The 25,119-nt window shown below is 40.2% G+C and overlaps 1 long non-coding RNA gene across 1 annotated transcript in view; it reads right to left on the reverse strand.

The window, feature by feature from the left end:
• Positions 1 to 5,201: 5,201 nt before the first annotated feature.
• The window catches only part of LOC128138843 (uncharacterized), a 42,651-nt gene continuing 22,733 nt past the window's right edge, over positions 5,202 to 25,119 (reverse strand). The window contains exon 3 of the long non-coding RNA XR_008234162.1: positions 5,202 to 7,119. This is a non-coding gene — a long non-coding RNA (uncharacterized LOC128138843). The remainder of the gene's footprint in view (positions 7,120 to 25,119) is intronic.

Here is a 25,119-nt window from a genome sequence, read left to right on the forward strand (position 1 = left end):
TAAAAGCCTTTGAAAGAGGAACAGATATACAGGATTCCTTTCCCTTACATGAGCACCTCTGACCATGCTGGTGCAGCTCGTCTATTTCTGACCTAATTAATGAATGTTTAATTAATTTATGTAGCTTCAAAGATGAGGATGGAGAAAGGTTTCTTCATCTCCAATTTGAGATGGAGAACGCATCCCCTCTCCCCACTCCTCTCCAAATCCAAAAGGGCACTAGGGGTTTGGTGTCTCTGCCCTGGCACAAGGGACGGGGCGCTGGGTCTCCTCGTCAGCAGACTCCTGGGCACTGGGTGAATGCTGAGCACTAGCCTGGGGCGTACACGGGAGCTGCCAATGAAATAAGTGTGTCGGCTTTAGAGAAAGACCATGACATGACCGTAAGCAATTGAAGAGGCAGTGGTACATAAGTTTGCTTTCATAGGAGACAGATAAGTTAGAAGGAAAATTCAGAAACCAGGATGATCTCAAGATTTTGGGCTCTGGAGGCAGTTGACGAGTCTGGATCTCAAGAACATGGTGTGTAATGCCTTGTAGAGTAGGTAGTTGAGAAGGAAACGCTTTTTCAGGCTTAAAAAAAAAAGTGATACTCTAAAGAGAGGAAAAAATGGTTCATTTATGCAGCCAAACCTTACACATCAAGAAGAAAATAAATTAGCTGTTGACATTTTACACTTTCGTGGGTGAATCCCCATGTATGAAGCACCCACAAATAAAAGCTTCGCATCCATTTTTAACTTCACTTTTTTAGGTGCTGAAACTTGCTGAAGCAAAAATAAAGCAATGAACTAAAGTAGAAGGAAGCAGACTGAAGTTGTTAACAGCCTAACAGCATGGCCGTTGCCTAAGGCCAGAAATAGCTGATGGATGATAAGACAACAGTCAACAGACAAATCCTCATTACAATTGTAAATTTTGTGTCCCAAACAATTTACTCTCTTCACTATCATCCCTACACTCACTTTTTGCAGCAGCTGCACTACCACCTTTCAGTGCTGGCATAGCTTGCCTATTCTGTATCCCTGGCACAGACCATAAGCTCGGAGATTGCCACTGTCAAAGTAAAATGATGTTTCTGGAGGAACATCATGGCAGAGGGACCAGAGGTAATATCCAGGTGTGTACTGGCCAGCCTACAGCATGCTGACAAGAAAGGCTGCCCAGTGGGGCATTTTCTGGGGAAAATAAATAGGGGAAGGGAGCACCGCCCATGAGCAGATGCGGTACACAGTCCGTATCACATGGCAGAGAGAGGATGAGCAGCCACAGTGTGTCTGGCTGAACTGTACCCTCATGTCCTCAGTTCACACGAAAAAAGTCTTCAAAAGAACATGATAGCATTTGAGCAGAAAACTGATGGAAAAATTAGGCACTCAGAAAAAGCCATGATTAAGTTTGACCCAAAAAACATCCTCCTGCCTGTCGATGCATATAAATACGTGGTCACATGCTCTTCTCCACCCAGGACTTTTTTACATACAGTCACATAATTATAAACTGTATCATAAAGCACACACAAAGGTATAGAATTAAAGATGCCTGGGCAATTTTTTCTCCTCCTTCCCTAAGCATCTGGTGGTTTTATTTGCAACATACAGAATGCTTTTTATACGTAGGATTGGTGTTGCTCACATTACAAATAGGTGAAACAGAATATAACATGCAGAGCTAACTTCCAGTCTGCTGTAAAGTCGCTGGAGTCACTAGACTAACACAAGTTGCAAACGTGGTCTGCATATAAACAAAGAATGTTTTTTTCTTGACTCATGTATATTCTGGTTGGGCACTGAGACAGACCAGCTCTACAGAAGAAACTTAACTTACCTTCCTTTAAAAGCAAAGTGGTGAGAGTAACTATCTAGCTGCTTGATTAATGAAAATGGTCTTCAGTGTGAAGCCTATGACTAACATGTTCAATAGGTCTCTTTATTGATAAATTACCATATATCTCCAAGCATGCTATAATTAGGTAATAGGGCAGAGCTGTAAATCTAATTCAATTTTTATTGATGTACCTCAGCTCTGTATCCCATCCTGTGGGACTGCTAGAAAACCAAAGAGTTGTTTTTATACCTTTCTAATTTCAGAGAAATACATCCACTGCACTCAGAAATCTTCTGGCTGCAAGCTATTGCTGAGTGCATTAAACAGGGAACTCATCACTCTTGCACCATTTTTGGTTAATTCTTCACCTCTTTCTCTTTGTTCCTGCCTTCTAAGCACACAAGAAACAGAGACAAAATGGAAAGGTACTTTCTCACTGCTTAGGTGTTGCTGCCTGAGCTTCTGTTTCCCATTTGATTTGAGCTTGGATTCACCTCACCTATAAATTCATTGATATGTTGAATCTGCCTGAAATACAGAGAAGTGCCTGTGGAAGAATGAGCCATCTCAACTCATCAAGGTCCTAAACAAAAAGGTATCAACCTCCCTGTTCTGGCTGGAAGGACTGAGTCTCCTTTTTTGTTTTGGGTTATTAGCCCTCGGTTTATAAAAAGTGCTGCAGTTTACTCATGTGCTCAGCAAGGTAACCTGAACAGAATTAAAATTCACTGCTGGGATCTAATTATCTCACCCTGCATGTCATTTTGCACAGTTCAGGAGGAGAAAAAAATAAATAAACAAATAAATAAAGTTTATCAAAATTTGCACATTGGAATAGAAAAGTTACTGATCCAGATACCCCTCAATTTATTTCACATGGAAGAAGTAGTGACCTGAATCATTTTAAAGGTGAAATTCAAAGATGAAGCAAACTTTTGACTAATCCTAGCTTTACATATTGCCCCAACCCATGAACCAATGTGTGTTTGCCATTCAGGTTCCCCCTCCCAATGGCAGAATTTCAACTAACAAACATTTTTTTCATTACCCTCCACAGTTCTTTTGCTTTTTTCTGTGCTTGCCTCTGTCCACAGCCTAATCATCTCCTAGGTTGCTCTGCAGCTAGTTAGGGTTAAACACTTAAGTAATGTAAAGAGATTTATTCTGTGGACATGGAAGAAGCCAAGATAATGCCGCACACCTACCAGCTGAGAACCTGGGCACTCCGTACATCTCTTTTTCTCAAGCACTGGGCTTGCATAGCACACCAGGATTCTTGGGTAATAAGTTCCAAGGGAAACATCAAAAAGGTAGTTTGACTGAATTAACTTCTCAAATGTTGCAATACATTGATATTTCCTTACAAAGGCAGATTCCAAAATTTAATTTCTGAATGTCTAAGTTACCTCTGAGAATTGGGTGGAAATAATTTTCATCTCTTGCATGAGTGCAGAGAGGTGATTTTAGCAAAGTTTATAAAACCAAATATTTAACTATTCCTTCATATGACAGTGAGCAATCTAAAGACTCCTCGATAAAACTCTGGATTTCTTTAACAATCTATAGTTAGTCTGCTACTATTTCACTTCAAATATTGATTTATTTGGTTTTCTGAGTTGTCTGTTGCCTTTCGATTATTCCTTGCCTATTACTCTTTGGGAGTCTTGCATATTTTTTCCACCGATCAGTTAAGTTTAAGCGCTGATTTACAGATAAGTCAGACTCTTCAAAAGCTGTGGCTGTTGGCCGTCAAACTGTCTTCCTTAGAGCCACTAAAACTGCGTTCCCTTCTGTTGGTATGTCTAACTGCTTGTGCACAGAAATATACGCTCCTTAAGTTATGAGATGTCGGAAGGCATCAAAGAAAAGGATTATAGGTATTAATAAGAAGCTGCTGACAAGATGGCCATTGGCAGAAAAAATCACCCTTTCATATAAGACATAGGAAGCTGGGATTTTACTTGCTGGATAGAAAGACATAGATAGGAAATAATTTTTATTTGCCATTTTATGACCTGGATTCTATTATTTCAAGACTTGTAAACTGATAAACAATAGCAATAAGAGAGGACTGGGCATTTTGAATATTACTGCAGGGCTCATGTTATAGCTTTCTTACTTTGCAGGAATGTATGCTATACTTTCATCACGAGGTAAATCTCATCCTTTGCCTAATTTATGGAAAGATAAAAACATCACTGGTTAGTACCAGCAAGCTTCTTCAGAGAGGAACACAATAAATCCACAAAGCTCCATACTTATAAATTGACAATACTAGATCATTTGAAAAAAAATGGCTGTTTCTATCTGGTCAGCATCTGTTAAGCTCCATGCTACTACAGAACGTGTGAGATTTTTTCCTCTAGCGTTTGCTAAATTTGACCCAATTTAATTTCAAAAATCAAGCAGATGCACATCTTAGAGAGATGAGAGAGAGAGAGAGACAATCTTCTTTATATCTGCCCTCGGAGATACCTGTACTGATCATCTCTTATATTAAACAACTGAATTAGTTGGCCCCTTCTACATGCTGATCCCAACTCTATTTCAGTTCTCAGGGACGCTGTCCTTTAATGAAAACCACTATGGAATAGATGTTTTATATTCTTTACTTATTATTAGCTGATTTCATTAGCCAGTAACTGTGCAAAATACATAACAATTTCTTTGGTCAAGGACAGCTTCCTAAACTTGTAAGACAAACAAGAGATGACATGGGAAAATTGGTGTGCCCAGGATCCCATGCTAGGTCAGGAGCGGCGTTAACTCAGCCTGTCCCTATGTCCCAGCTCAATCCTCTGTCACCTTGCGCAGCATCTCTGCTCATGGTGAGGTACAAGCAAGTGGCCAGCTTACAAGCCACAGTTACTGATCTTATATCTCACAACATCCACAAGGCCTTTTTGTAATTTACTTGATTCTCTTCACATGAAAGCTAATCACAGCAGCGAATAATGCCAGTTTTACCCATTAGCATCATTTGGTTTCCATACTTTTTAAACATCCAGCTTAATCTTTTGTCACTTCAAGTATTATAAAATGTCTCCTTTGGTAAAATATTGGTGACAGAAATACATGTGAAATATGTCTGCTGTATTAGCAGACATAGCATATTTTTTGGCATCAGTGGGTTCTCAGCCTGGCAAAGCAGTAAATTCTTTGTTTATATGATACACATTTTCATCTAAAATGCCTTATTATCCCGCTTATTGGGTAACTTTTGCCTATTTTATACCATCGTTATTCCACTTTCCCCAGGGAATCACTACTGATTTGAAGCAGTATTAGATAAAGATGAGGCAGTACCATACCTCAGAATGACTTCAACTTTCCTTTATTTCATGAAAGGTTGATTTAACATTAGATCAGGCATCTCTTGAGATCTTTCCATAAAATTGAAGTTCTACTGAAATATCATGTTTTGAGATAATCACATGCCTTAGAAGTCATGGATTATGTGTATCATGTAAGATATTAAACCTGTCAAGATGTTGGTTTTAATATGTCTTTTAGTTAAGACCGTATCTTGACATGAATTATTCCTAGCATAGTTTCTCACACACTGGTTCAGCAAGCAATCATCCACCACATCCATCATTTCTGTTGCTGTCTCACCATATGTCTCAGAGGGGGTGGAGGGGGAAGTTTCCAGTTAATCATTTTTTTGCATTTGGTATGCAAATCACTTAAAATTGAATGATGTGGCAATTTCAAATAGTATTGTCTTAAGAAAGACTGAAGTTTTAGTGCTGAGTTAAGTTTGATAGGTTTACTGGGTGGTTTGGTTTTTTTGCTCGCATCTTAACAAAATTTTACAGCTAGAAAAAATTCTCGTGATAATCTCTAGCCTATTTCCTCCTCAGAGATATGTTTGCAAGAACTGGTTTTATATTATCTTAGCGAGAGGCTTTTGCTTGTAATATTTCAAACCTTCATCTGTCCTTGGCTGCCATGACATTCATCCATCTGACAAAATGGAAAAAAAACATGCCAGCCAATGAGTGAATGGTCCTTTAAGTAAATTTGTTACCCAGGCATAAAGGGTACCGTGCTCACTGAGGCTACATTGGCAGCCGCATCCTCGAAGGTCTTGTGACTCCTACAGGCAATGGGTAATACAGGGCAGCAAAATTCACGAAGGGACATTCGAACAATAGAGCTTTTGGTTGTAAGAACAATCTGTTTTCATCAGCCGTGAATTAATCCACAGAACAGTGGCACTGTGTAGGTTGCTCTTGGCTCTCTGAAGATGCATATAATGAGATAAACAATGGTTTGTTAAGTTTCGGATTCATTTTCTAACCTCGTGAAAAGCTCTGCATACTGCTTCTCAATATTGGGAATTGTCCAGCCGTAAATGCACATCAGTAAAGCACAGAAGGCTCAAATTCAAAAAACTGAGCAAAGCCTGAATAAAATCTTTGCACAAAACCAGCAAGGCACTGAGACCTGAATTTCTCAGCTGTATAAGACAGGATGTCTGTGCAGTCAGGCCTCAGCTGGGCACAGAACAAGACAGAGATGGGGAGAAGGGATATTATGAATTTTTATCCTTCTGAGGTTTTTGTGAGAGGTCTGTGCTGTGCATAGACTACCAGGTAGTCTCTCAGGCTGCCTGCACTTTTTTTCTCTGTAGATAGTAGCAGGAATCCATGGAAGCTGTCACCACCAGCAACAACTGGTTTTGATTTCATACTTTCTCTGCAATTAAGACATATTTTATAGGCAGCTCTTTGTTTTGTGGGATCATCAGGTCAGCTCGGAGCTTAGCTCATGAGACAGATACAGCAGCTTACTGAGCATGTTTTCATCTTTCCATTCAGCAAGAAAAGCTTCATATTTCTGATAAGGGTTCCTCCCACACAGAGCACTTATGCACAATCCAATTAAAAAAAAAGTGAAAACGAATGTAGGGTCAGATTTTTTTTTTATGTTATCCAATGATCTTTCCATATAAAAGCATGCAGATATGTGTAGGAGAGCGGGTGGTATGCAGATTTCCTTCTGCCAGGTGGCTGTACAAACTGCTAGATGATACACTCTTATTTCCTCTTGGTCCCTCTTTGATCTATTGAATTTTGAAGGTTTTTCTGCGCAGTGGAACAGCTTCAGTCAAAAAGACAACAGATGCTCTCTGCCCCCTCACGCCCCACTCCAGCTCCTGTACCAGCATCGTAGTGGTTGGGCCTCTTATATGGGGGAGAGGTGAGAGATTTGGGTTTAAACCATCTCCAGCAGGGCAGGAAGCTGAGACGGAGTCTCTAAGACTCTTCACAAATGATCCAGCTTTTACTGTAAAACAAAAAAAAACATATAATAGCAGGCAACTGTGGAGTTTAGGTTCCTCCATATGTAAGTGAGAGCTGAGAAAATTACTTCAAAATTACAGTTTTCAGTATAACCACTTTAGTTTTGCCTGTTTTAGGCACCTACCTCATTTTTGCAGGAGATCCTTATACTATGTCCTGGAAAGCAGTCCCTCTAATTCCTGAGCAGAAGAGCTACAAATGCTACATTACCCACTATCAACAGAGAAGTGGCTGTTTCTCAAGCTGCCTGGATATTACCGGTGACCAAATTTCTCAGCTGAGAGTATTTCCGTTATTCAGAAACAGGAGGTCTTGTGGTTTAGTGCCTGTGAAGGCAATTTTGTCCATCATAAAGCAGTTCTCTGGAGCTAAGCTGCGCCACTGCGCCCAGAAATTATTAAGGTATTTCCCTTGCACACCGATACTTTGAGGCTGGGCCTGAACACTCGTGTGTTACAGTATGGGGCTCCAAACCTCTGAATCTTCATTAAGGTATTACCTTCTGTTTCGCACAAAGAATATTTGGCTGTTGAATGGGCAGTTGATGCCCTCCACAGACACCCGCCGGGGTCCTCCCACCCATAGTCACGGAGCCACTAACAGTCCTGTTAGTGAACCGCAGCTCAAAAACCTCTGACCAAAACCTCTGCGGGTCATGCTGGTATTTGGGTCTCAAAGCATTTGCCTTTCAGGTGTAGAGCAGGTAGGTCCAGAGCGGCCTGCGGCAGAGGGGGTTTCTCCCACAGCATCCTTGTGCTATATGCAGGAGGAGGACATACCACCTTTGTCCTAGATCAGTTGGAAAATGACTGTCTTTCTTCCCTAAAAAATATAGTTCTTTTTTATTTTACTGTTAAAGTAGGGCCTGCAGATGCGACCCAAAGCTTGATTCATCTCTTACAAAAGGAACAAAGAACCAGATGTGGATGGGAAAGGTACAATAGCCTTTGGCCGGGAACCTCAGCTGAGGAAGGCCTACGCAGGGCTCCATTTCACACCAGTCCTAAGGGGAAAGGACATTTCTTCTTTAGCTGAAAAAATAATGACCACTCTCTGAAAACCATATATTTTATTTTCCCTGGGTAACTCACAGGCATTTTACAATGGCAATAAAGTTTTAATTTAAAGCATCAATGATGCCATCTTTCAAGAGGTAATGCTTGGTTTAGTCTCTGGCAGCTCTTTGGTCCAAATCTCTTGGTCTTCACTTTTCATGGGCCATTAATGAAGAGATGAACTGCAGAAGAGAAACTTGATCCATTAAATCCATGCCATTAGTTCTTTTGTCCTCTTTATCAATCGTATCCAGATCCAGGTAGTGACTGGAATTTTCCATAAACCCCTATTGCTTGTTCCATTTTTCTTTCTTCTTTGGGCAGTTGTTATTTTAGTCTAAGCATAACTTTTGCCTACAAGATCTCTTGCATGGAGAGGAAACTTGCTATGAATACTGATATTTTATTGACTCATTTTATTTCTCAAAAAATGCTATGACTTTTCATAACTCTTGATCTGGAATGTATTGTTTTGTTGCCTAAAGAAACATTAATCATAAATTCAAGAAAGACAGGGGAACAGAAATAACAAAGATGAAACTGGAACAAGAAATGCATAAAACATTGGAAAGATGTAAATAAATTCACCAAACAAGCCTGTTAAATCCTAAGAATATCAATGATTTTATAGAAATAATTGCTTACATGCTAAAGCAAAATGTTTCTGATCATGACTGTTGTATTCTGTTTTGATAGCCCAAGATATTCCACTGTCTGAAGCATCTGAAGCATTGAAGTAATTTTCCTTTCAAAGTAAAAAGAAATACCAGATACATAAATAGAACTAACAATAAAGGCATTTTTCCTACCAAAACAAAAAAAACAGTTAAACCAATTTTGAGTAACTTATTTTAAAGGAGATGATGAAACCAGATTTTCTTTTATTCTGAAAAAAAAAAAATGCTATGAACATTTTTAGCATAAATAGATATTAATTTCAAAATCTCTTTACTTGACAAGCTATTTTCTTTGAAATATGAACCCAGAAAATTCTCAACCATTTCAGTATCTGAGACCTTAAAAGGCAATAACTTTTGCTTGGTGGCAACTTCTCCATGATAGCCATTTTGCTATGTATAATATTGTGTGACTTTCTTACGCTTGCTTATCACCTTAGAATTTGAAAGTTATTTAACAGTATTAAGGAAAGACAAAAATCATTTTCCAACTACAATGAGGACACTAAAACAGACAGACATGGTCAAGCCGAAGTTTCAAAAACATCTACTCTATTTTGGATGCTCAGTTTGAATTCTTCCAAGCTAAGCACGGAAAAGACAGAGGATCTGAAATTAATGGGCCTGTGTTAATGACTTAATCAAGGACACTCTGAGAAGAAAACTGCAGTAACATACATGAATTCACTCAATGCAGTACCGTTCCCATCACAGTGTGGTGGGAGGGTCAGTCAAAACTGGCACTCGTCCTTCTTCACCACCCTGACAGAGGGTAATTTACCCATACCAATGGCAGGAGGAACCAGCTGCTGTTATAACAGACTGGCCCAAATGTCTCCAATCTTGTAAAAACTGGCTAGTCAAGGAATCTCTGTCTAACCACATGGAGGTATGATTTGTGTTGAAATATCACTTAGAGGTTGTAACCAGGGACGTGGTCCTTCTGGTGATGGTCCACTGCCTTTCTTTCTGGGGCAGGAGGTCCTGGGCATAGGGCTGGGAGCAGCAGGACAGAATAGCTCGCATACCTGTGGTGTATGACCACACTGGCATCCTGCTATGTGGGCAGAGTCACTCGGGATGTGTGTAAGGTGGAGAAGGAAGAGCAGTGCCCATTTGCTCTTCTGGTGCCTCTTCTGTATTTACACATGGGTGGGAGTTTCGGCATCAGGTCCTGAAGTCCATCAGGTCTGTCACTTAAATCCAGGGGGTCTAGCACTGCTACCCAGCATGGAGGGGTTCAGGAAATGCACACCAGAAAAAATATGTTTCCAATGTTAAGAAAAAGAAAGAGAAAAGGATTACAAGAGCAGTGAAAATGCTATGCAAAGGATTTACCTATCCTCTACCTGTGTCACTTGTAGAGGATTTGGATGGATTTTAGCTACAGGGAGTCAACTATTCTGACTGTGTATACTATACAGTAAGGACTGCACAAACAGGCATAGTGTCCATTCAGGTAATGCAATCAACCTCTTATTTCCTTACATTACACAGCAGCACCAGGGGTACACATTGTCTCAGTTTGTCACATAGCCTACCTGCTTCCATGCTTCACCCAACACTTTTCCTCCGTAGGAAACTGAGCCCACAGTCTTCTTCAGCATATGGATGATCTTCTTCTCAGGGGCTGCTAACATCTCATCGGTTAAGTCAGGGTGCCAACCAAAAAATAATACATTTTTTTCCTGAAGCTAAAGGGCAAAAAATACAGCAGCAATGAAGCTTAGATTATGCAATTTATGCCATTTATTAGCTGCTAAATTTCATTGCAAAGAAGCTTCTAGTGTGTATCACTGTTTCTCTGTCTTTTCTTTCTTCCCTCCAAAGACATGAGTAACTCACATCCTATCTAACGTGGCACTGACCTGTAAAAAACACAAAGAACGTGTTTAACAGAAAGGAGAGAAACACTAAGTAAATGTATATTTATTTTGTTTGTCTCTGAGAATATGCACACACACAAACTCACATACACAGAGTTTCCAATGTTGTTTTACTAAAACAAATCTTCAGACCCCCAGCAACAAACAGCCAGTCACTTATTAGTAAGAATCCAAATGGATATTACAGAGCCTGACTACTTGTGCTTTTGAGATGTAAATATCAAAATTGCTTTTTGAAGAAGTAAAATGTAAAAGCAGTTAAAGTTCAGTATTCAATTTTTTCCTCTTCTTTTGATAAATGCATTTACATTTTAATTTTCAGTGTTTTCAATTTTCATCAATGAAAGGCTGTATTTCTGGATGAAAAGCACAATAATAAAATGTTCTCCACTCCATAATTTTCTTGTAATTCACAGAAATGATCTGAGGGCATATAGCTCACAACGATATATATTATAGTGTTCAGTGCAGAGAACTCAATTGTTAGGGCTGCAATTTCAAACATATGTATATTAATGAACTGGCTGTGGCTTCATTAGAAATTCCTATAGAGTTTTTTGCTGACATAGAATCATCACCGCTGTAATCTTACAAATCTGCAAAGATTGTCAGGACTGTGCATGTTATTTCATTTATTCAATCAATATAAGTGTCAATGCCAATTACACTGCAGAAATCCATATAATAGTCCTATTTTTTTAAGTCCATATGGCACCATAGATTATGAAAGGAACAGAACAATGCAACATGCCGTGTCTTACATAATTTGGCAAAGCAGCGTGGCTTTATTTATAAGAAGAACATACTATAAATCCTTTTCTGCTTTTATTGCAATCAGTTCCTTTCCTGCACTCAAAATGATAAAGCAGATTTTGCTAATGTGGAAAAAAAGGTCCAAACAAACGCTGGAAACATTATTGGTCTTTATCCATAGCATGGGATAGATTTTAGCTATACACCTTAATCACTCTGGCTACTAGAAACTGAAGAAAAAACATTGTAACTTGCCGAACAGACAACAGCATCTACAGTTAACAACTGTTCAATGCGGTACCCATTATAAAATGTAAGATTGGTGTGCAGAGCTATAAAAAGCATACAGATTCCATTCTCAAAAAAACTGGTACATCAATAAATAACGTAAGTTGAGAAACCAGCGGATAAGGCAAAATACGTAGGAGGTCAACAAAAGTCTGGTAGATAAAGCTCAGAAGCGAGGCTGAAAAAGCACAGAATGGAGAATGCATTCAGCACGCTGCCGAAGAATAGAGACAGGCTGCAAGTAATAACAGGCTTCCTTGGGGGAGCCTGCGATTTCTTCTCGGTACGGAGAGCTTGCCGCTGTAGGGAAGTGTCCCTCTGCTCTTGCTGAGGGAGCCCAGGGAGCCGTTTGAAGGCTTGCTCTTTGGGGAGACTGCATTCTTCTTTTCTGCAGATATGGCAATGGGGGGGGGGGGGGTCTGCTTGCAGCAGACACCTTGCCCTGCTCAAGTTCATTTCTTTTTCCCTCTCTAAAGCTTTATTTCTCCCTGCCTAGCTTTGTGGAAGCTCCCACGAGCACTCCTTGCACGTAACTTATGTCTTCTGATCAAGTTTCATTTTTCAGCTTTGGTCAGCGTTCTCCTCTCCACATGGCTGTCAGGTTTGTTATCCTTTTTCAGTGCAGAGAGATGGGACTAAGACGGACCTATAGCCCTCCCTCCTTCAGCTCTGGCACTTCCCATAGGCATCCTCCTCCGCCTCCACATCATCTCATCTGGGGAGAAGAATAGGAGGTGAAAAAGCCTGGCCTTAGCAAGCCAGTGACTGAGAGCTGGCTGCTTTCTGGAAAAACCTCTAAGGATAAGCATCAGGAAGAGCTTTTTGAGCTAAAAGTTAGAATTGGCCCAAACATCATGGTTGTAAAGGAGGCATGAACCACATCATACTGGAAATAACCACACACACAAAAGAACTGTTGGTCTAGGAGTCTAACTTCTTTTAAGAGAAAAGTCAATAAACATAAGAATAAGATTATGTAACATAATGCTCACTTGCTCAAATCTGGAGTGTCCCCAGCCCTCATACAACTGATACAATTTCAAACATGAACATCATATGAACAGTAAAGTACCTTAAAAATAGGAAGGAAGCGTATTCACTTCTACAATAATTATTCCTCATTATATTAACATAATTATATGTATTATTCTAAGCATAGTACATGCATATTTATTGACAAAGTGATGTCATCAATATATTTTTCCTGAGAAAGTGTCTACTGAACCAGTGCTGAAATCTGAGTATTTTAGTGGAATTTAACACATTGCACTTGTTCACTCGCAAGATCATGTCCTTCACGTTTTTGGAAACTTAGTCAAGATTGTTGTGTTCACTCATCCTAAATTTATTTGACCTTAATCCATGCTTGATGATGCACTGAGAAAGCCAAAGGGACATAGCAGACATAATAAGAGATGTGCCTCACGGCAGGGAGCAGTTTATTCTAATGATTATTTATAAACCCCTTCGGTTCCCCAAGATGTGCTTTAGCAGTTGATTAGAGTTTTTTTCAGCATATTAGAAGCTGTTCCTAATAATATGGTAGATTCTTCTAGGTCTTAGAATTGTTTAAGTTGCTGATTAATTTTGTATCAGTTGTGATACTAAGAGGAGGTACTTGTCCCTAGTCACAGCCCGTATAGCCAAAGAAAGGGAGCTTCGCTGCTGAAGACCTACCCCTAGTACAAGCAGGCAGTTGAGAGGCTTTTTAAGATAAAACTCCCTTTGATTTCTCCAGATATTTTTTTTTCCCAAGTTAAGGCTGCAGGACTTGGCTGTGAGTTTGCAAGTGCCAAGGAGCTGAACTGAGTTTTACTACTCCATTACTCATGTGTCTCTATTTTTCCCCAAACTCTTTATATAGCTGCCAGAGTTCCTCTGCACCTAGCAAGAGATGGATGAGCCAAGAAACACCTCTTTAGCAATACCTGTAGCACTTGCCAAGTGCCAAGTCATCTATTTTACGTAGGATATAAGCAGTAGCTCTGTGTGCTATACTGCAAGCCAACTGTCCTGTAAATAAACCCTGGTCTTTCCAAGTTGACCCTCTGCGCACATTTAAACACTTCATCCTGCAGGACTCGGGGCTGCACTGTGATGCACAGCAGCTAAGAGAAGGAGTCTGCAGCCAGACAGCCCTGCAGTAAAGTACTGGGGACATCAGCAGAGATGGCTTCCCAGAAAAGTTAATTACCAAAGTCAGGATTAGAATTTGACTACTTCTGCCTCTGTCCAGGAGGTCGCTACTCTCTCCTCTTGCCCAGGTTTGACTCTGGGATTACAGGAGCTGAGGTTTCCCTCGCTGTCCTTCTTGGCAGCTAGCCGTGATGGACAGCGAGTCCATGGTGGGGTGGAGAGGACAAGGGAAATAAATAGTGGGATAAGCCAAGCCTTGCTGTTACCTGTATATTGTATTCTCCACTACAAATGTTTGGCAGAGACATTTGTTTCTTAGGAACCACTGAAGCTATTTGTACGCTGCTTGTACTGCAAAACAACTGATTGTTCCTATTCATAGGCAGAGCTAATTTACCTTTCTGCCAAAGCAATTTTCATGGAAAACAGAGTTTTAGACAACAACTGCAAAAAATACCTTCTTTATAGAACGATACAACTGACAAGCAGTAACTTCCCTGACCCCAGTCCAAAAATGTAGCTTTTATGCAGGAGTCTGAAAAAATCTGTAATAGGTGAGGAGAGGGAAATCACTGCATCCTTTCAGGATTACTTTTTGCTCTTCCAGCACCTACTTCTCTGAGGGGCTGGATCCTGCAGGATGACAGCAATTGCTGTGGTTTCTGTGCATGCTGCAGTGTCACTGCTGGCCCAACAAGGTGAGATAAACTACATTGTGCTGACTAGTGGTCCCACAAAAGTTCTGTGACCATTACATGCACAAAGACACTGAGAATTCGACTTGCGAAATCCAGCGGGGGGGTGGGTATGATAATGTTTCATTAGTGGCCATGCAGTGACTTTCTTCCAAGATCAGGTTCTCCCATACTTGGGCAAAGCTATGCCACAGCAAGCTGCAGGAGTGGGCTTGTAACATGCAAATAGCTACCACAGTCAAAGTACAGTCCTGCTTCCACTGCAGCTGACTGCAAAACTACCTGACTTCAGCAGGATGGACATGTGTGGGACTGAATTAAGCCTACTCCCTCTTCTGCAGCACAGTCACTTCCCCCGTATCCCCCCTTCCCATTTAAGCGCAGGCACAGAAGCTTCTCACTCAGCTAAGGGCAGTCTCTTCAACCCACAGGCTGTGCAGAACACCTCAACACATCTGAGCTATGGATGCCTGCCCTCCCCATGACCTTCTGCAGCCCACAGTACCATGCCCTGGCTTATCCCAGGTACAAAGTGAAAAAAAAAAAAAAAACCACCTTACAGTGGGCTTTGGTTTCCTTAGTCTGTAGCTTCTGGATTTGGTGGGCTTTTCTGCTTGCAGTTGAGCTGACTTTCACAGCAAATAGCATAGATTAAGTTCTGTGCTCTGAGCAGGGATTTCTCATTTCATACATCATTTATAACTTTCTGCAGTGATTCCACAAAGTCAGTATCTCTCCATAACACAAAGATGAGAAGGATGGAAAATATAGCTGAAAAAGTGACAAACCTGCAAATTGCATTTATGTAGAGTTCTGGTGCCACAAAGCTTCTACAGCAATTTTATGGAAACCCAGCAAATTCAGTATAAATAAATTTGCAGTTTAGGAAAGTTATGCATTTATGGATTTCAGCACAGTGCCATATTACAGCTTAGCAGAGATGCTAAATATCTCTCACACAAAATGGAAATTAAATCTGCTGTTCTATTTTGTCAGATCAGGTCTTTGCCCATGGTACCCTGGGCATAGATTTCACTGCTCTTCCCTCACAGAAGTTGCAGTAGCAGTGAAAAATCACACAAACAAAACCCACTTTTGCAAAGGTTGCAAACACTAAGTACATCAGATGGCTCTATAACTGGCAAGTGATGTCTTTTTTCAGTTCCTGTTTCTCTGGGATATTCCATCCATCACTCGTTACCAGAAAGTGAACAGAGGCTACGACGGAAGAACCCCAGTACGTTTTGATGGCATCCTGATTCCAGTGAAGTAAGTAGCAAAAACCCCACAGGTTTTATTAGAGCCACAAACTGCTCCTTTGTACTCTGTGCTTGTTTTCATAGCCAGAGCCGGTTGCCAAAATGCTGGTCCTGATCCTGCTTTCATAGCTGGATAATCAGGAATTACTATGACCTAAATTAGTGAAGTCAGAACGGTGGAAATGAGAGGAGAACTGGGGCCATCTGCTGTGAATTTCCAGACATCAAAAAGGAACTGAAGAAGTGAGAGATTTTCTTACCAGCTTTCAATTCCTAATGGGCAAAGGTTTACAAAGAAAAGTCCTATCGTGCCTGTCACCCATATTTAACTGTATCTTAAGTCAACAGGAAATAACGTCAGTAGTATACACACACTCACAAACACACACATATGAAAACATAAAATTGAATTCAGGTTGAAATGCTTTTCATTTCAGTGCAGCATATTGCCATCAGATAAAGAAAAAATATATATTATTCTCTGTCTAGCTCTTCCAAAGGAAATAATACCAAAGGTTTAAGAACATGCATTGGCTTCCTTCCTGATATGATTTTAAATGTTCTTTTCCAACATAAGTGCAAAACCAAACATTAAGGTTGAAAATCAAGCACGCTAGTCACGCACGTTCAAAACTGATGTGAAAAACCTGGACTGCTAAAGCCAGTGGCACAACTCCCACTGACTTCCATGGGGCCAAGATTCCATCCAGTGTTCCTAGGAGAACATTAAATTGGCCACATTATGTATCTCATTTAATGGACTACGCTAACAGGCATGATTTATTAAGATTTACATTCAACAAAGAAATCAATTGAGTTGTGGAAAGTATTTAAATTAATGTATTTGTAACAATAGGACCTCTAAATTAAGGTAGCATTCAAAATCTTATTTTTGGTACTGCCTGACTTCTTGCTTTCCAAAGAAGTATTGCAGTAAGGGATTTGAACTTGATTTCCCACTTTTCCCACAATAGAACAGCAAAGGTATGACTTAACATAGGAGTTTTATCAAAAGCTTCCTTAAAAAACAAATGAAAAAAACTTCAAATCAGAATATATTAAGGCACAAATTGTACAGAGACATGAGTAAATTATTTTGTTCTTATTTTTCTCAAACCAATTCCCTGCTTATTTTTAACCTGATTACAAGTCTACTGGCTGCCAGTAAAATTTGGATCCAAATTTTTCTCCTGACCAAGAGAAATTGTTTGAATAGTAAAGTCAGAGTTTCTAACATCTTAATCAGGTTGCTTTCTGACTTTTTTAATAACAAAAGTAATTGGCTACATTAAAACTGGAATTCTTTAAAGTCCAAGATAAACATCATCATAAAATATCCATTTCCTTAGGGAAATTCTAGTATAAGAATGAAACTAATAGGATTTTATTGAAATTACTTTAAAAATCTATAGCAGTTAACAGATTAATCTACTTTCTGTAAGTTTTGCTGCATTTTAGATAGTTTTCTAGGAGGACTGGAATTACACATTCTGTTACACAGCCGCTACACCTCTTAAAAGGTTATGCATTTCTTGTCACTTCGCTGTGGCCAGAACAGACAAACAGGTCATTTCATTTGTTTTCCTATATTGCAAAGCTGGAACATTTTACTCATTTTGCTTTGTCCAGTACCTTTGTTTGGCCTCAAGCATCTCAGTAAGCAAGAGACTGAGCTGTCGTGCCTCGCCAGTCACGCCAGGCTGGTTGCATTCTCCTGCGACCCTGCAAAAGCAGCACATTGACTGGCGAAGGGTGGGCAGGCGATACCAGCACCCTAACCAGTGGGAGAAAACAGCTGACCCACAGCACAAACCCCGCAGATTCCCGGTGCGGGCAGCCACGGACGTGCAGGCAGGCACTGTGCCGCGCTGCGGGCCGGGGGCGATGCTTCTGGGTGCAGGCAGGGTCCCGCGCAGGAGCGGGTCACCCCGAGTGCCCATGCACAGCACGGGGCACGGGACACGGGACGCGGGGCACCACGGCACGCAGGTGAGGCAGAAATACTTTTCTCACCCCAAAAGTGGCCAACAGGCAGACCTTGAGCGTGTGGAAGGCAAGCACAAAGCAACCACTGAGAATGATTTTAACTTCCAAGAGCAAATAATTGCCACCTCCACCCAGCCCCAAACAAAATATTTCCAGGCAAATCTGTACTGAAAGGGAATAAAGTCTGGCCACTGCAAGCAACTGTCAGAAACTCTAAATAATGAGATTTGGTTATAGGCATTTCTTAATGCAGAACAGCAGTAGCAATGAATATGCTGGGACAATGCAGGGTTTTTTATTCTCTTTCTGTGGAAGAAAATAAATGGGGAACTTCATATATTCACTGGCTCCAAAGCCAAGAAAAAATAATCGCAACCACTCAGCATAACCCGTTGCACAAGCAAGTTGTATAACTTCTTCCAAGTGCTTGATTAAATATTCTCCTAAAAGATGTGCTTTACTTTTGCCATAAACACATCAAGAGATGCTGAATTTACCACATTCCTTGATAAATTATTCCTTTTCTCCCTGCTAAGAAACCGCATCTTCTTTCAGGATTCATTTTATCTAACTTCAATTTGCAGCCATCTTGTTATGCCTTTCTCAGCAAGATTGAAAAATCCTCAGCAAGAGCCTTGCTGGAGAACCGTGCTGCATTCTTGTTATGCCTTAAGCACCCTTCCTTCAAGCCATCTCTCAACTTTCCCTTTGATAAGGAGTTCAATCTGTTCACAGCTTCTCACATCACGACACTTCGTGTTCAGCCACTGGATCTTGTTTGCAGCCCCTTTTTGCTTCACAGCCCTTGCAGTCCTGTCCTTTAAATAATATTCCTGTCTTGTCTTGCATATGTTCTCTCGTTTGTGCTGCAAACTTCACAAACCAGGAGCCTCCCGAACACACTATCAGTATACTTTATCCAGCAAAACTCTCACAGAAACTCAGCTGTTAACCACTGAAATATGATCTTCTGCTGTGTCTCCCCTGCCCTCCAAAATGGCATGATAACAAGAAACTTTTACAGCAATTTCAGTACCGAGGCCTATTTTAAACAACATCAACTTGTTTTAAACCTCATCCTATGGACACACCATGCCCCGGATCTCCCCTTGAAGTATCATGGGAAATAGAGACCATCACCATAGTTACTTGGATTCCCTTCTCCTTTCCTTTCTGTTACTTTTCCCAACCACGACAGCTTCCCACCGGCATGATGCAAGGGGAGGTTTGTCCACAGGGCTGGACAGGTACTGCCCTCCCTTCCTCACCCATCTCCTCCCACCCCCATGGCTTCACCTGGCCACAAATATTTAATACCATGCCTCACTCTGTAATTTTTCTTGTCTGTGATTTTTTTTCACAGTGGAAAGAGAATACAGTTTATTAGTTGGATCTTGTGGGGTTTTCTCAATATTACTAGAAGCCGCCAATATTTTACCAACTAAAGGAAATTTATAAACAGCCAATTTCTAAATTAAACAGATGGCTTATTAAAAATGAGCAGTCGCTGCTTTGGCACACAAAACCAGTTTTAACTCTTTTTGTATTGTAATATTACTGGCTTTGTGTATGTTACAAGTAAGAAGAGTGACAGTTATCACCGACCCACCGTGTTAAGCAACAAATAAAAAAAAACAGTTGTGTGTTTTTGTTACAAATTGCAAAGATCCTGTTACCTTCACTTATATGTATGTAATAGAACTAAGTAAAATATCAAGCTAGTACTGAATTCATGAACAATTGGTTTCATTTATTGCCAAACATTTGCAAAATTGATCCAGACCTGCTAGACAGAAAAATCACCGTACTGGATTTCTGAAGTGACTGCTGATGCCATGGTGCACCTTCTTCAACTAACCCAGGGTTAGATTGCTCACTCAGGATGTGGGTAATCTAAGTGAGCCTGAGACTTAGAGATTTTTTTTCTTCTTAGAATGTTAACAAAAACCTCTTAACACATGAACAAAAACCTCAATAATTCAGACAGCCCAAACATGTAGCCTAAACAAACAATCACATATGAGACAGTCTTAACTTCATAATTGCAAAAATGAGTAAAGACACATTTTCTTGCAGCGCTGGACAAAAATCTGGAGAACTTTCTTTCACTTTTCATCAAAACTCCCCAAAAAAAGTTTCACATGCGCTTCATACATATATATAGACATATATGTATCAGAAAGCTGTAGATGTGACATTAGAATACAGCTTTAATTTCTAAGAAATTAGGGTACTTGGTTTCTCTCCATTTATCACATCTTATCCGAAGACTGGAAACAGCACACTAGTCTGATTCAAAACCTCACATGCCCAATATTTCCTAAGAGCTGAAAACAAATTAAAAAAAGACAGTCTTGCCTATTCCTCATCCAAAGACTGTGGCTGTTCGTCTGAACCAAACTCCTGATCTAAATCCTGAAACTTGTGAGATTTCCTTTTCTTCATCAGTGTACTGTATGAAACAAGCAGCTTTGAATATATTTGTTTGAAACTGAAGAATATAACTCCCTGAGAATATTAATAAACCTAAATAATATTAATACATCTATATCTAGGTGAAAGGTATGATAGTTCATCATCTGAAATAACTATTTGGATTTTCTTCACAAATACAGAGCAAGCAAGCATTGACCTCTAGAATTATTTTCGGCAGAAAAAGGGGGTCATTGCAAAAACTACATACTTGCTAGCAAGGTAGCATTTTTTATGGCCAAAGATTTGCATGTTTGTTGATTATCTAGTGTGTGCAGCTTCCAGAAACTTTAATCAAAAACTCACCGTGGCAGAGGAAAAAGTTATCACCTTAGTTACAAATACATTTCTGTAATGGATAGCTTCCCCAATCTTGCCAAGTTAGCCTACACTGTACTTTTCTGGAATGATGTTGCTGACACTATCATGAGATATTGGTATATTTAAGCTAAGTCTGAGGATTTCAAAAGACTTTCAAAGAAAGAAACCTCATGACTTTCTATAACTGGGTCTCTGTCTTGATGCTATGAATACTGAATTTGCAGTAATTTCATTTAGAGAGAAGCAGAGAAAAAGGTCACTTCAAACATGGGAAATTAGGCAATGTGATTTTACCAGAAATCACGTTGAAAGGATTCATTTCTTCAAAAATAAAATAAAAGAGTAGCTAAAAATATTAATCTTGTTCCACAGATGTTTGATGGAAAAGAACACGTGAAAGAAGCTCCCAGCCTGTGACAGATAGACTGATACACTGCCACATCCAGTCTATGATTCAATTAGACAAAGAAAACACATATACGTAGGCTGCATTTTTCTTCAGTTGTTGCCTCCCTTCCATAGGATATTATGTGTTGGAAATGCTGCAGCTGCTCAGTGCCACACCGAGGGAAATGGCTTGGGCTCCCACGGCTGCAGGATTTTGTCCAGAATAGCTGAAGACACTGTGGCATTATCTTGCCACCTTTTCCAGGCGTTAGCAGAATAGTACAGGGAAACAGAGCACCAGACGTCCTGACACATCACATGTGCAGTGATTTGATTTTTTAAATGCCTTTAGCCAGCAGGACAGCAACTGAGGGCATTTCTAATATCCATGTTTTATCAGATCATCCTCTTTAACCAATAGTAGCTTTAAACATTGATGTGTGTCTGCACATCCTTTAGTAGCTGGCCTCTTCTGTGATAAAACATGGTATTTTCTGTCTTGTAGATACTCTCTACCCTAAAAGGTTGTCATTTGTGCATTGGCCATACTGGATAACAATTATCCGGAGTAACAGTGATTGATATTTTTAAGTCTTAAAATAGTAGCAATGTGGCAAGCATCTAATTGCTGTACTTGGTCTAAAACCAGAAATAATATCCAGTCTGAGCTGAATGAAAGCCAGACAGTGACAAAACCAAGAGGATTTGTATGTGTGACAGTGCACTTGATTTATTGCCTCAGATTGCAAGCAGTAAAAGGCAGTGTCAGTACTCATTTTCAGGTGACAAAAGATATAAAGAGGTTATTATAAGGACTCCAACAAGTTTCTACAGGTCTGATCTGGGAGAAGATAGTAATGTTAGGTGTTACATAGGGACGGAGCAGAAACACAAGAGGCTGAGAATAACTGGCCATGGAGGAGCTTCCCAGAAAGCAGCTGAGGGCTTCAACCTTTGAGAGCTGTATACACCCAAAACACAGATTTTCAAAGCTTTTATCTAGTCCTGAGGCGTTTCAGCTGCTAACAAATAGTAAAGTCCCCAAGGCATGTAATATTTTGCTTCTAGGTGAAAAACTATGCTCAGAAATGAAGGGCTCAGCGCTGAGCTCACGCCTAATTCCCAGCAGGACTGGCACAGTAAGGTCCCTTGTCTCTCTCTGTGGTTCAGCCCCACAAGGTCACGCATCCTGGCAATATGTACCCCAAGCAGAGCAGACAGCGTACGCTTTGGATCATTCACGGGGGCTGTCAAGGGAAACGTGCTCAAATCCCTGATGCTTACACAATCCATTTCTCAGAGCAGGACCCCAGCATCAAACTCCAGGATCCTCAGAGGCGAGCCGCTGGCAATAAAAATCAATGGCAAAATCTCAGCAGAGTCAGATATTTCACACTTGTCTCTTTTATGCTTTCAGTGGGCCACTGAAAAAACACAGTTAGTCAGTTAGGGTGGGTTTCACCTTGTCTAATTTCAGCTGCCTGAAAGTTAAGTGCCTGTTCAAGGGGATATTGTCAACACAAGGAGAGAGACACTTGCAGGGGGCAATTTATCCCATGCATCTCAGACACCGACCTTAGGATCAGACAGCTCACTGTCTGGAGGGTTCTCTTTCTCTTAGTGGTTTGGGGTATGTCTGTACTGCAGGACAGTGCAATCCATGGTGTGTCCTGTAGTCCTGCTCAGCCTGTTGTCAGCCCGGAGAAATGCTGGGGCTCCTGGGGCTCCGTCCCAGCCCACAAGCTCAGGTTTTCCTGCAGAAACAGCCAGGGCATGCAGAGGGGCAGGAAAAACTCTGGTTTCACCCTAAGATGCAGTTGGGTTGCAGCTGGAGTAGACATCTGAGGATGAGGACCATGGAGGGTATTGCAGTGCTATATATTGTAATATAAACACTGCTTGGATTCACAGATAGGTGAGGACTCTTTTAGCCAGATAATTAGGGGAGATGAATCCAGAATGTAATGATACATACTTTAATAATACTTTTAATGGCACTTGTGAAACAACACCAGAATAAACCTTGAACATATTCTCTCTTACTATCTTTCAGACTGAACTCATGCTAATGGCAAATACGTTTTAATGCTGATTACATTTTTTTTTAATTTAATATAGTACAGTAGCTTCTATACAAATATAGTGCTGGATTTGAAATATACATCTTGCAAAGAAAAAAAATAGAGATATACAGGAATGCATCCACTACCAGTGAACACATTTTCCAGCTTCCAAAGTACTTCTCAGATTTCAGCATATTTATTATTACACCATATTTATTTATTTTAATTCACGTTCCTAATTCATATTCATTGAAATTTCACTTGAAACTTTACATAAATAAAAGAAAGCTGGTCATATTTGGTCTAGATTTTCTTCTTTTTTTTTTCCAACTAGAATTGGCCAAAACAGAGATGAAAAGAAGCTTCTTTCCCATTCTGTTTTATTCTGTTCTAAAAAGAAGGTCTTAACTGGTGTTACTTTTCAGAACTATTATATGAAATTATGTCAGAACTAGAAGCACATGCTGCCTTCAGATACATACCATTAAAATGGTAGCATTTAATATTACAATATTGAGGTACCTTTATTAGTGCTTTGTTTGCCCCAATTAAGTCTTTAACAGTATGCTACCCCAATGTTTTGTGGATTCAACACGAAATGAATGGTATTTTGCATACTATATTGTTTACTGAGCATCACAAAGAGGTCTTGCTGTATAAACAGCAAGAAAGATTCCTTATCCACACAATTTACAAATGTAACAGGCAACAGAACAGAAAATAGAGGCACAGAGAGTAGAAACTATGTATTTATGATAAATATAAGCTTATGGCCTATAGGTTAATAGCAAAGGCAGGATGAAGATTCATGTCTGCTGATCACCAAAGCAGGGATATCCACCTGACTTGTGGATAGAGGCAGGAACTGACCTGCCTCCAGACAGTGTTGGGCACACACAACTCAGCTTTCTTCCAGAAGATGTACAGGAATATTGTATTTTGTCTTTGAGTTCATATGGTTAAAATCCTAAAGCCAGGTTTCAGCAGCCTTTTAGCTGGCTCTGAATTTGCCAACTCTTCCAAGATCAGACCTGAGAAGCAAGCCCTATTTTGGGCTCCCACGAAATGTGAAGCATTTAAATAGACTAGGTGAAGATGGGTCTATTCACCAAGTACACTTATTCTCACGTTGTTACAGGTTTCTTTTGAATCGTCTCAAGTTTCTTCAGCACTTATAAGCTTAAGCATGGAGCTATCTGCATGACATAGGGTAGATGAGAGAGGAGACATGCACCATCAAAAAGCATTTATTCACTTACAAATGCTTGCTAAAGAAAATGCTTCAGAAGGTACCAAATAGATACTCTATTGCAAAACAGGAATTTAACTAATGTGTTTTGTTTTATAAGCATATAAGATAAAACTAATGGATAGCTGACATACAACAAACAATGAAATATGGGCTGAAAACCAACTATTCTGAGCAAATAAAAAACATTCTGCTGGAGCTGTCTTCTGTAATCCCAATTTATCTTAGTAAAGCAAGTTAGGACCTTTCTAGCCTCTTAGAGAACTAAACTACTTGTGCAGCTCCCTCATCCAGTCCATTTCATAGGTGCAGTGCTGTCACTGAGCTCTTGATCTTGGATAACATCCATGTCTGTACCACCAAACCGCTGTCCTAGCAGCCTTTTGCCCAACAGCTATAGGACTTTCATACCAGATTAGCCAAGAGCAAGCTTGAACATTTTTGGTTTTTAGTTACTACCAAAGTTTGCCTTTTGAGGAAAGTTGCACAGCAGTGGGAGACTCTCTCCTTTATTTCTGCCCTTTCCTTGATTATTTGGGGGCTGTCAGTCTGTGACACCTTTGGACTGCATGGTGTCCTCCTCTCCAGAGATGCCTGGCCACCAATAAATAGGACTGCCACTAGATTTGGCAGAAAAAAAGGAACAGTTTGATAAAGTGCCTGGCAAATTCAGTCAGTACTGGTAATTGTAGCTATCTGGAAGTCCTGGACAAATGCGAATTTCTGCTACAGGGGTTGACTCTACAGTGCCTGCAC

The sequence above is a fragment of the Harpia harpyja genome, chromosome 2 (assembly GCF_026419915.1).
Source record: "Harpia harpyja isolate bHarHar1 chromosome 2, bHarHar1 primary haplotype, whole genome shotgun sequence".
In the NCBI taxonomy this organism is placed as follows: Eukaryota; Metazoa; Chordata; class Aves; order Accipitriformes; family Accipitridae; genus Harpia; species Harpia harpyja.